The sequence below is a fragment of the Rattus rattus genome, chromosome 7 (assembly GCF_011064425.1).
Source record: "Rattus rattus isolate New Zealand chromosome 7, Rrattus_CSIRO_v1, whole genome shotgun sequence".
In the NCBI taxonomy this organism is placed as follows: Eukaryota; Metazoa; Chordata; class Mammalia; order Rodentia; family Muridae; genus Rattus; species Rattus rattus.
In genome coordinates this window covers 19,273,694-19,286,633 of record NC_046160.1, presented here as the reverse complement: position 1 = coordinate 19,286,633, position 12,940 = coordinate 19,273,694, and the positions used below count along the sequence as shown (strand labels likewise).

The 12,940-nt window shown below is 45.0% G+C and overlaps 1 pseudogene; it reads right to left on the bottom strand.

Annotated features, from left to right (window-relative positions):
* Window positions 1-632: 632 nt before the first annotated feature.
* LOC116905624 overlaps window positions 633-12,940 on the bottom strand; it is a 44,491-nt pseudogene continuing 32,183 nt past the window's right edge.

Below are 12,940 nucleotides of genomic sequence, written 5' to 3'. Positions count from 1 at the left end.
TGGTGCATTTTTTCATGTGCTATAGGAATGGCTATACATCTCAGCGATGAGAAACTGTCACTGAGGGTCCCAAGAGACTAGCTCAGATTTCTAGCTTTGTTTTACCGTGTTTCGGTAAGGTTTCGGACCGTAACACATTCATGTATCTTTCTCAATTTACCAACCAAACTCAAAGCCTTTAAGAAGGCATGTACAGAGCTAGAGAGATGGCTCAGGGGTTAAGAACACTGACTGCTCTTCCAGAGAGAGGTCCAAGGTCCTGAGTTCAATTCCCAGCACCTACATGGTGACTCACAAACATCTGTAATGGGGTCTGATGACCTCTTCTGGTGTGTCTGAAGACTGCTACAGTGTACTCATATATATATAATAAATAATATTTTTTAAAAGAAAGCATATACAGCTTTCTTTTTAGACAAGAAGCATAGTTTTATTTTTCTCTATGTATGTGTAAAGAAATTAGGACCAATGTTTTGAAATAAAAATGAAAATCCCCTGTGGAAAACATGACACTGGAATGGGAACAGAGTTGCTGAGGGGGTCGGAACATTAGCCCTGACGACTTACAGCATCTCTGATTGGTCCAAGAAATGAAGATACAGGGAAGATGAACGGAGACAAAGGATGGCAATTTACTGAGGAACTGGGCCCCGAAGCAGACCACAAGGTGGAACTGGGGGTCATGGAGTGGGTCTGGGTGGAGGGAGGGGCCCCGCTGGTAGCCATAGGGAGGAGGACTTAAAATACCAGTGTATCCATGAAGAGGCATCAGTGAAAGAGGCCCATGCATATCGTGTGGAGGCATGGGAACTGAGTGACCCATGGGAGATCCAAAAGGAGGCCCTCGGGGGAGGGAGGATGCCCATCGGAGGAGGTCCGGGATGAGGCATTCCAGAAGATGACCAGGGTAGTGGCTGCCCCCTAGAGCCTGAAGGTCAAGCATGGAGGTGTCCTAGGTCATGGGGGCCATGGTGGTCCAGCTGCATCTGGGACATCCCCGGATGGGGCATCCCACCTGGTGGGAATGGTAGAGGAAATGAATGTCCTTGACCCGGATGTTCAGCCCCTGTTGCTGGGGGACCATGTCCTCCAGCTAGCTCCACGTGCACAGGTGGCAGGGGAATGGTTGGAGGTTTCCCAGGAGGGAGGGCCCCAAGAAGTGGCACTGGAGATGGGAACGACTCAGGAGACGGCATGCCTGGTGAAGGAAGCCCAGAACCCAGGGATGAAACCTCAGAATTGGTGGCAGAGGGCGGAGGGGGTGCATCAGCAAACAGCTGATGAGGGTGGTCAGCCTGGGACAGTGGGTTCTGGGCTGCCAGATGTTGTTCAGCTGCTGAATCATGGCGTTCACCCTTAGAGTCCTTCTTGAAAGCATAAGACACAGTGACAGGGCGGTTACACAGGTTCATGGCTTCAACTGCTGCATCCGAAGCATCAAATGAAGCAAAATTACTGAAGGCATAACCTTGGAGTTGCCTGTGTCAGGGTCCCGCATAATCTTGGGGGGGGGGGTCTTTAAGATGGGTCCAAAGGCCTTGGAAGTATCGTAAATGTATTGACGGCAGCTTTTCATTAATTTCTGGATCCAGGTTTCCCATGGAAATGTTGGCTTCTAAATCCAGGTTTTTGTTGTGAGCCGAGGCCTTGTTCACCCATATTGGCTTCCCACAGACTTTGATCATGTTCATAATCTGAATGGCATAGTTAGCATAGTCAAGAATTCAACAAAGTGACTCTATCCTTTGGCATGTGGGTGTTGACCACCAGCCCTCCCTGAAGAAAGCTCCCACAACACTGTTTCATTCATTTTCTCGTTTAGACCTCCCACGTACACTGTGGCATCCTGAGTCCGTTCAGAAATCAGTCAGGCAGTCACGGCGAAAGGGCTCCCACCGTCTCTAAGCAGCAGCACCACCACAGCTCTTATAACTATTGCAGCTTAAGGCCTCGAGCCCTGAGATTTGTCTGAGGTCAAGGCAAATTATCTTCACAGTGAACACCCCTAAGAAGGCCCATGATCACATGTTCACTCTCCTAGGAGGAGCAGATGCAACAGAACTTGTGAATGCTTTCACTTCGCCAAGACCCTAGGCCAAGAATATGCAAAAAGAACAGAAAAATGTTCTTATGACTTAAGAACAACACTTAAGACTTGGTCTTCATTCTTCCTTAAACAAAGGTTTAAGGAAGGAGGTTTCTGGAAAGTAGTTTCTACTAGTGGTTTAGACATTTTCAGGAACATAAAGAGAAGATGAACTTGGGTGTGAAAGGTTTTTATATTTTTTTATTGAGACTTTTATACTGGTAGACAATGAAATGTAATTATGAAATATATCACTAATGAAATATATATATATATATATATATATATATATATGCCATTTTCCTCTCCTCTGTATCCCTCCTAATATACCCCTCTCCCAACTTCAGGGTTCTTTATTTTTGAGATAGCCAGTGAAGTCCAGCTAGTACTGCCCATGTCTGCATGGGTGTGGGACCATCCACTGGACCATGGGAAACCTACCAGTGGCTACACCCTCCCCTCCATGTACAATACCCATGGGGCTGAGGAAAGTGAATGCGATAGACTTGAGACTAGGCAGATAAGAACAAAGACAGCATCTAAAGGAAGGAAAAACAGAAGATCAGTGGTTCTGTGCAGTGATGAGGACAGAAGGGCAGCTATAGTAACCTCAAAGGTAAGGAATCTCAAATGACTGAGAAGCACTTAAAGAAATGTTCGATTCAGCTATTAAAAACAATGACTTCATGAAATTCATAGGCAAATGGATGGAACTAGAAAATATCATCCTGAGTGAGGTAACCCAAGCACAAAAGAACACACATGGTTTGCACTCACTGATAAGTGGATATTAGCCCCAAAGCTTGAATTACCCAAGATACAATCCACAGACCACATGAAGCTCAAGAAGAAGGAAGACCAAAGAGTGGATGTTTCAGTCCTTCTTAGAAAGGAGTACAAAAATATTCACAGGAGATCCAGAGACAAAGTGTGGAGCAGAGACTGAGGGAAAAGTCATCCAGAGACAGCCCCACCTGGGGATCCATCCCATATACTGTCACCAAACCCAGACAATATTGTGGATGCTAAGAAGTGCATGCTGACAGGAGCCTGATATTGCTGTCTCCTGAGAGGCTCTGCCAGAGCCTGACAAATACAGAGTCAGATCCTCTCAATCAACCATTGGATTAAAAAACAGGGCCCCCAATGGAGGAGTTAGAAAAAGGACTGAAGGAGCTGGATGGGTCTTCAACCCCATAGGAAGAACAACAATGTCAACAAACCAGACCCCCCCCCCAGAGCTCTGAGAGACTAAAGCACCAACCAAAGAGTACACGTGAAGGAACCCATGGCTCCATCCACGTAGGTAGCCGAGGATGGTCTTATCGGGCATCAATGAGAGGAGGGGCCTTTGGCTCTGTGAAGGCTCAATGCCCCCATGTAGGGGAATGCCAGGACAGGGAGATGGGAGGGAGTGGGTGGGGAAACACTCCTATAGAGGTGTGGGGAGGGGAGATGGGATAGGGGGATTCCAAAGGGAAAATCAGGAAAGGGGATAACATTTGGAATTTAAGTAAAGAAAATAGCCAATAAAAACAAAGAAAAAGAAAACAAAGGTTCAACATCCTTAGTCATCAAGGACACACAAATAAAATGACCCTGCGATTCCACCTTACACCAATTAGAATGGCTTAGATCAAAAACTCAAGTGACAGCACATACTGGCGAGGATGTGGGAATGCAAACTGGTACAACCACTGCGGAAGTCAAAGTGGTGGTTCCTCAGACAATATATTGGGAATAGTTCTACCTGAAGATCCAGCTCTACCACTCCTGGGCATACACCCAAAAGATGCCCCACCAGGGCACAGGGGCACATGAACCACTATGTTCATAGCAGCTTTATTTGTAATAGCCAGAAAGTGGAGACAACCCAGAAGTCCCTGAAGCAAAGAATGGATACAGAAAGTGTGATTTGTTTACACAATGGAATTCAGCTATTAAAAACAAGGACACCATGAGTTTTGCAGGCAAATGGATGGAACTAGAAAATATTATCCTGAGTGAGGTAACCCAGACCCAAAGGATAGGCACGGTATGTGTTCGCTGATAATTGGTCATCAGCCATGAAGTACAAAATACCCATGATACACCCCACAGACCCAAAGAAGTTAAATAAGAAGGAAGCAAAAACAAGGATGCTTGAATCCCACTTAGAAGGGGAAACAAAATGGTCATAGTAGACAGAGGGAGGGAGGGATCTGGGCAGATAAGGAGGCTAGATCAAGATGGGAGAGATAGGAGAGAGATCCAGAGGGTCAGGAGAATGAATGGAAGTCTGCAGCTCTTGAGGGGGCCGGGTGAGGAGAATCTCTAGGAAATCTCAGAGACCTGGAATAGGAGAGGCTCCCAGGAGTCAATGTGGGTGACCTTAGCCAAGATGCCTAACGGTGGGAACATGGAACTGGAAGAAGCCACCTCTTGTGGAGATGGAGAGAGAGGACACCCCCAGTGGAGAGAGAAGGACAAGTCACCCACAAAATTTGTGACCCAAATTTTTTCCTCTCTAAAAGATATGCAGGGATGGAGCAGAGACTGAAGGAAAAGTCAACCAATAACCAGCCCAAGTCGAAACCCATCCCATTTGGGCAAGCACCAATCGCTGACATTAATAATGATACTCTGTAGGCTTACAGACAGGAGCCTAGAATAACTGTCCTTTGAGAGGCTCTACAGTGCCAACAGTGAACTGAAACATGCAGACACCCACAGCCAAACATTGGACAGAGGTTGGGGACATTTATGGAAGATTTGGGGGAAAGATTAAATGCCCTAAAGGGGGTAGGAACACCACAGGAAGACAGAGTCAACTAACCTGAACCCCTGGGAGCTCTCAGAGACTGAGCCACCAACCAAAGAACAGACAAAAGCTGGAATGTGGCCCCTAGATCATAAGTAGCAGACATGCAGCTCAGTCTCCATGGCTGCCTTGTCTGGCCTCATGGGGAGAGGATGCGCCTAACCTGGCAGAGACTTGATGTGCCAGGATTGGGGACACCAAGGCAGGGGGTGCCCTCTCAAAGGAAAAGGGGAGATGGAAGGAGGGACTCTGTGAAGAAAGGACTTGGGGGGGGAGTAGTGTTTGGGATATAAATAAATAAACAAACAAACAGAGGAACAGACAATTCACAGTCTCCTAATCAAATTTCTTATCCTTGGGACTCTTGGCTGTCTTCTCTCTCCTGTTGGGTTGCCAGACCTGATTATTAATAGTCTGCCAACTATCATTTTCCAGACCCGATTACTATCAATATTTTCTCTCTCTCTCTCTCTCTCTCTCTCTCTCTCTCTCTCTCTCTCTCTCTCTCTCAAAATGCCCCATTCATCATCTCTATCTTTTTATCATCACTATTCTGAGAATCCCACGGTATTAATTGACGTGATAAGAATCTGTGTGCTGGCTGCCTTGTGAATGCATCACATAGCCCAGTGGTCATATCTAAGACTCCAAGGGAAAAGTGTGTGTGTGTGTGTGTGTGTGTGTGTGTGTGTGTGTGTGTGTTTCCCTTTCCATGAAAGTCTTTCTCACCTTCCCATGCCTTTTTACCTATTCAGTTGTTTCTCAAAATTTTTCCAATTTCAGTGCCCTTTTTTTTTCAGTGTTAGTCATAATGTCTGATCCATATGCAGGATATCTGATATGTGACTCCCAGGGGAGTCTCGTATCAGAACCACTGGCCTGTAACCTGCCCACACCCTCCTGCATTTAAACTCTTTTTCATGCTATTTATAATTCTGAATATAATGTAAGTGCTACGTGAGGAGTTACACTTCTTACTAAAGAGAAGATGACAAAAGAATGCTGTACTTGTTCAACAAGGATTTTTTCTTTTTTTTTTTTTTTATCTAGGGTTTATTGAATGCAAGGGTGTAGAGGGCTGAAAACCTGTGTGGAAAAGATAGTGAGTTTAACTGTCAACTTGGCACAACCTAGAATCATCTGGAAAAAGGAGTCTCAAGGAGAAATTATCAGGTCTGGCCTTTCAGCAGGTCTGAGGGGGGTTGTCTTAATGGCCTTAATTGATGTGAGAAGATCTAACTCCAAAATACACAACATTAATACTTGCTTTGGGATCTAGACCATACGAGGCTAAGGAAAGCAGCTGAGCAGTACGTGCATATACACTTCCTTCTCTTCGTTTTTGACTGTAGGTACAGTATGACTAGCTGCTTCCAGTTCCTGCCTTGACGTTTCTATGGGGATGGATTAAAACCTGGAATAATAAGCAAAAAGGTAAACCTTATCTTCCCTAAGTTGCTTTTTGTCAGAGTATTTCAACTAAGGCAGAAATAGGTTCCAAGAATGAGGCTATTGCTGAAGTAGACCTAACCATGTTGTGTTGCGAGGAAGAAATAGAAGACTTTGGAGTTTGGGCCTTGAAAAGTTTATAGCTTAATGGACCCATTCTAGCGGGAGCTTGGAAGATAAAATGCTGATAGAAATGCAGATAGTGGAGGCCTCCAGCATGTGAAGGGTCAGGAAGGCAGTGAGGCCTCCATCGGGAACTGGTATGGTGTCGGCGCCTGCGCCGCTGGTGTGTGAATATCTGGTGTAGGTCTGCAGGATTGAAAAAAAACATGTACACGGGTCACCCGTTTTCAGCAAGTGCCACCAAGGCTTTACTGGGATCTCCTTATATAACCGAGGCAAAAGCCATGGAAAAACAACAAGGCAGGTGAAAATCCCCAACCAGGACAACAGGAAAAGTCTGTGTGGTGAAAGTTCCGGCCCAATCAGGGGCATAAACAACTTCTTAAACAACAACAAGCAGGAAGGCTCGGTGGGGAGGAAGGGTGCCATGGAAAATCCCAGCCCCAAATCAGGGGCTAAGAGCAGCTGCCAAGGGTGTAAACAACTTCTTGCAATAGCAGGATAAAGGCTCAGTGAGGGGGAAGAGAAACACCAGGGTAGGGCCCAACAATATGGGAGCCATTTGTGTAAAATTTGGCCAAGAGTCTAAGTTCATTCCATCTGTGTCCTGAAACCTCTTAAGTAAATCTAAATTTGAAGATGATTGAACAATTTTTGGTAGGGAAAATTTCAGGATGGACTGGTGCTAAAGAGACAGGCAGAGCTAATTTAAAAACAAAAAATCGGCCCCATGGTAGAGAAGCCTCCTTGTGTTACACTAGGGTGATAGGATAGTGTTTCCTCGGGGGCAGTGCACAGACAGTGATGTCTCCCTGATCCAAGGAGGCTGGGTTACACCTCAAGCTAAAAGCAGAACTTAGCAATGTGAGTTATCCACTTGGTACTTACTGGTCTGTAAATCAGAGAATACAAAAGTCAGAGGCGTTGCTTGAAGAGCAGTTGAGGAGTTTGACAAGGTTGGAATCCCTGAGAAAAGAACCTCAGAGGCTATTGCATAAAACTGTGGCTGTAAAGCCTACGCTGTAATAAGACCGAGGAACACTGGAAATGCCAAGACTGTGAAATGTCCATAAGGAGACCTACGGGTATGGAGTGGAGCTGACTTAATCCTAAAAGACAAACTCCATCAAATACAGGGAGCAGAGTTGAAAGGGTGGGGTTGCCCAGGGCTTTTGGGTCCCAGAAGATTTTATTGTAAACCCCAGATACTGACCAGCAAAGCCGCAAGATTTGTTGTTCTCCCCACTAAATTTTGGTATTGGTTTGGTGTGATTGTTCATCTGCTATGCCCCGTTCTTCTCTTCTGGAATAAGAGTCTTAATTCTGTGCTATCATATGTTGAAAGTGTTTAAATTATTTTTATCTGATAGGATTTCAAAGGAAAGGATTTGGACTTTTAAAGTGTTAAACTTGTTAAAGACTATGGGAACATTTACTGTCGAACTACACTTCTAGCAATGAGATAAACATAAAAGCCTTATGAACAAGGAATTAAATAAAGGCTATGGCTTAAAGTAATGTGTTTGTGTATCAAGTTGGCAAGGGATGGAGTTGTGATGGTGAGTTTAAATTGTCTACTTCGCAATTAAAAAGAGAAGCAAGAACTATTATTTCCCACACACCAGGCCTGGGATTGATAGAATCCTATTTGTTTGAAAACACTAGTTTTTCTTTAAAATGTCTCCATGATGCTTTCCTCCTCCTCCTCCTCCTCCTCCTCCTCCTCCTTCCTCCTCCTTCCTCCTCCTCCCTCCTCCTCCTTCCTCCTCCTCCTCCTCCTTTCCTCCTCTCCTCTTCTTTATCACCATCATCATCATTTCTTCCTCACAAAAGAAACGGGTTTCACTGTGATATTTTCAAGCAATTATATTATTATACTTCGTGTTTATAACTGAGCAGCTCATAGAGACACTGGCAACAAACCAGTGCAGAGAGCCAGCCAACACTGGATTTGAGCCAGTGGGAACTGTTGATGAGGAAACCCTCAGAGCTACAAAAACAAAGCAACCACTGCCCTCAGCAGGAATCTGGGGACAAGGAAGTGAGTTCCACTAAAAATAGACTCACTCACCAGAAGGGATGGTTTAAGAAAAACAGCTTCCCAGAAAGGGGTGGACCCTGTGGGTGTTGGTCAGGGTTCATGACTCCATCTGAATGATGATTGGTGGAACACTGCTAAAAGGGGTTGGGAACAGCAGTCACTGAAGGAAATGGAGTGGGTACAAACAGGTGAATAATGTGGACGGGGATGAAAAGTGGACACGTGAAGAAACTGGTCCAGATAGAGGATGAGGAAGGCAACAGGTGGGACCTTGCCTACCTCTGTGGCCTACTGGTCTCTCATTGCATGAATCCAACTTGTCTGTCCCAGAGTGTGTGAGTCATCTGTGGGGGAAAAATGGTTGTTTTGAGAATGGTTGAAACCAAGGGCTGGTCTACCCATCTCTACTGAAAGCCCCAGGGAGTAATACAATGCTTCTCACTTCCCTGCCTGGAGGATCTGCTGTTCCTGCAGTAGAGTGACCCCTTGCCTTTCCTAAGACCCTTCTGCTCCCCATTGTTCCTTTATGAAAACAAAAGTTCCCTCCTGCAGACAGAGTGTATGAAATCTCCCAATGACTTTCACACTGTGTGGGAAGCATGATGCTTCCTTGAACATTAGTAGAATGAGTTGGTACATCCCTTCTCAACTTCTCTCACTAAGTCCAGCTTCCCAGAGCCTAAGAACAAGGCAATCAAATCAGGTATCTCTGCCGAGACGCTTATTAATATATTATAATTTAAAGCATCATTTTCACATGCTCAGCACCCTCTCCCTCTCTCTCACTAAGGCCCTGAAGCTCTGTGTCCTTTTGGCTAACATTCATGGGTGGGAAGGATTATAAAGGGGGGAGGGGAGTAACAAGGGGATTGTGTACAGGATGAGGAGACACTACTCTGAACAAACAGAACTCAGATAAGGCTATTCATGTCCCTCTCAGGAGCTCCTCATAGACAGCTGCCATAGGTCCTGAAAGGCCCAGTACAGCCACCGGCTTAGAATTAGTCATCCACAAGTTGATGGGCTAGCTTGAGAACAGATCCTGTTATAGCAGGCTGGATCAGGGAGTGGCACTGTCTGATCTGTGGGTGCCGGTGGGTGTCTTGGCATGCTCTCTAATTATGATGTTCTTGCTGACTTGAGAAAGCCACAATTGGTTCTAGAAAGATCTCTGGGGAGAAGAGTCTTACAGCTGGTTTTGCCTCTTCTAGAGCACCCTAGAATTGAGACGGACATTAGGTGATGACTGTGGGTATCTGAGGAGACTACTTAGCTTGGTCCTGTGGGTGGGGCTTGTGCCTCGGATGATACACATCCCTTGCAGGCATGTGTGTCCTGCTAGAGTCTCTCATGGTTGATCGGAAGTCAAAAGGTGGGGTTTCCCCTCTTGGGAAAGGTAGCTTGCTACCATGATTCCCACAGCTTGTCCCCATCATACTTGTAAGAACAAATTCTTGTCACAAAGAAACTAGAGACTTGGAGTGGGGACTGTCCTCTTATTAGCAGGCCAATAGGAAGAGCTATCAAGAAAAGGGTCCTAGAATGAGAGTTAGAGAAGAGAATAATGTGATCTGAGAGGCATGAGCATTCGTATCACTACATGCCATGTAGGATAAGAAGGCAGGGAGAGGGGTGCAGCAAGCATAGAACTCAGATATTTGCAAATTCAAGTTTCCACTTATGAATTCTGCACCCTGGAGCGAGATCCTTATGTTCTTTAAACTCATCCCCATCTATAGAATGAATGTTTTCCTTAGCTGGAATTGTAAGATGATGTTTGTCAATTGCCAGGAACAAGAGCTGTTTTTCTGAGCAGAAGTGAAACTCTGCAGCTGTTATATTGTTCTAAATCACTCTCCCAAGAACTTCCTGTTCACTTGCATCTAGTGACAAGCCAATCATGTTTACTAGGCATTTCTCAGAAGAAAGCTCACTGCATCTGCGCTGAGACACCAGTGACCACCCAGGAAAGGAGGAGTGTGGGCTCCTCCCACCAGCCCTATCTGGGGCCACACTGCTCAAGTGAGTTCATGGTGGCTATTTGTTTCAGTTGTTGGGAACCAAGCAGACGATTGAACTAAGTGACCTCTAACAACAGGGCTTCAGGACCCTTTAGAGGATGAGGTGGGTAATCACACTCTTTCCATTGACTCAGAAATATCTAATCCTTTTAGTACTGTGTCCCTGGGTCTTAACTGGTTGGCTGCATCTGCACAGTGGTACTTACTTCCCATACTCCGAGATACTTGGTCAGGATATACCTCCCTAGATGAGATGCACATTTAAGCCGGTCACATGGCCACCTGCAACTTCAAAGAAATGAGCCCATCACTTGACCATGGGTTAAATTCAACTGCAATCTTCAGCCCTCAAAATTCTTGGATATTGCCCTGAAGAGTGCCTGAGGGAGGCAGAGAGCTGGAAGGACAGCTGATGACGAGGATTAGGATAGCAAGGGTGGTCGGCAACTGTCTGAACGTTGGTTCAGTGGTCCCTTAGCGAAAGCAGAGATGGCGATCAACTGTGGCACAAAACAGCTGTGAGGCAAAAAATGAGATGGGATCCAGAGCATCGCTGGGGACCTCGGCTTCATGGAGAGGAAGGAGCAGCCCTTTCCAGCATGGGAGAGAAGGAAAAAAGCTGCGTGACGATGCCACCAGGTGTTTAGATTTGGGGAAAGACCGAGTTTTAAATTCCATGCTGGGTTTGGGAGGGGATGCTGTGTTTTGTTTGCAATAAATATGGGACAATGGAAGCATCTGAGAGGAATATGGGCTGGGATGAATGAAGTCAGGAAAATGGAGATGCATGGCTATTCCTTGAGGATGACTAAGGAGCTGACCTCAGCAGTAAGGCAACTGGCAGTGCCCACCTCCTGCTTAATGTTGAAAGTCATGAGCCTACAGTAAGAATGGTTACAGTGGAAAGGAAATGCCACACATATGTATCCAGCTGGGAGACTGAGATACTCACCTGTGTATCTTGCTTTACACGGGACTGTGCTGCAACAGAAGAATGTAAGAAGAAAAGAAGGTTGGGGGTGTTTGCAAGGGAGAGATAATAACACAGGGGAATGATAGGTTGGAGAGAAGAAAAGAGGAAAAATAATATAATTATATTTTAACTCAAATGTATTAAATAAAAAATAATGGCCCATAAACTCTAACCTCAATAAAAGAGAAGGAAGTCAAAAAATGCTGGCTTATACAAAAATGAAAAGTCATGTGGTTATTAGCACAGTTTCCGGAACCAAGAACGCCATCTGAGAGCAGAATCAGGGAATTCCTGTTTAGGACTTGAGGCAACGGTGAGTGGGCACTGCAAAAACAAAGTTTTTAGTGCTTTAATTCTTATACTATTAGATGCATAAATCAGGTGTGTTGTTCATAATTTGGGACAAACGTATTTACTCATTTTACTGCTGCAATGTATACTGTTCTAGAAAGCTCTGTATGGTTGTCAGTCGCTACTCCCTTTCCCCAGTAGTAGGGATCCTGTTCCAATTGCTGCTGTTACAGATTAGACTACTGTCATTTGAGGATTTCTGTCACTGTAATTGTACAGAGTATCTTCTTTTGGATCTTGACTCCTTCCCTTGGGGTAATGAAATGCACCCACGCTCTTCTGGATCTAGCCATTCGATCTTTTTGTTTTAAATGTTAAACAGTATTTCACTGGGAAAACACACCACAATTTGTCTCTTCTGTTATCTTTCTCTATAGAATAGCATGTTATACATTAGAAGTGTGCTTAATCTCATAATAAATGTCTACGTTGTCCTCTGAGATGAGTGTCACATTTTACACTCCAACTATAGATGCTGTAAAAATCTTAGTTACCCCACAACCCGTCCAACACTTAGCATTTTCAGCCATGTTGATTTTAATAACTTAGATACTATGTTTTGGGGGTGTTTTGTGCTTTCATTTTAACCTCCGAGCTACTGATGCTTTTGAGTAATTTCCATGTGCTTCCCTCTCAATTTCATGTCTTGATTTATGCAGTGTCCATTTCAAATCGAAGTTATTCTCTTTTCTTTACTGAACTGGTGAGATCCTGTCTATTGGTTTAGTGAATGGTGCGACGCAGGAGTGAGATCCTCATTTTCCCATACAGTAACCTAGTGGTTCCCTTAAACTCACGTTCACAACTTGGATCACACTGGCTTCTTTTGGCGACTTAGTATAAAAGTCAACTGATTCTCCATCGGAGGATCTGTTTCTGGATTCTCCCAAGCAAGTCTAACCTTTTGATTCTGTGACATGACAAGTTCATTGTGCTGGCAAGTTTCATGTCAACTTGACAGAAGCTGGTCATCTGAGAGGAGGGGAACCTCAACTGAGAAAATGCCTCTATTGTACAGAGCTGTAGTCGAGCCTGTAGAACAGTTCCTTAATTAGTGATTGAGGTGGGTAGGCCCAGCCCACTCTGGGTGGTGCCA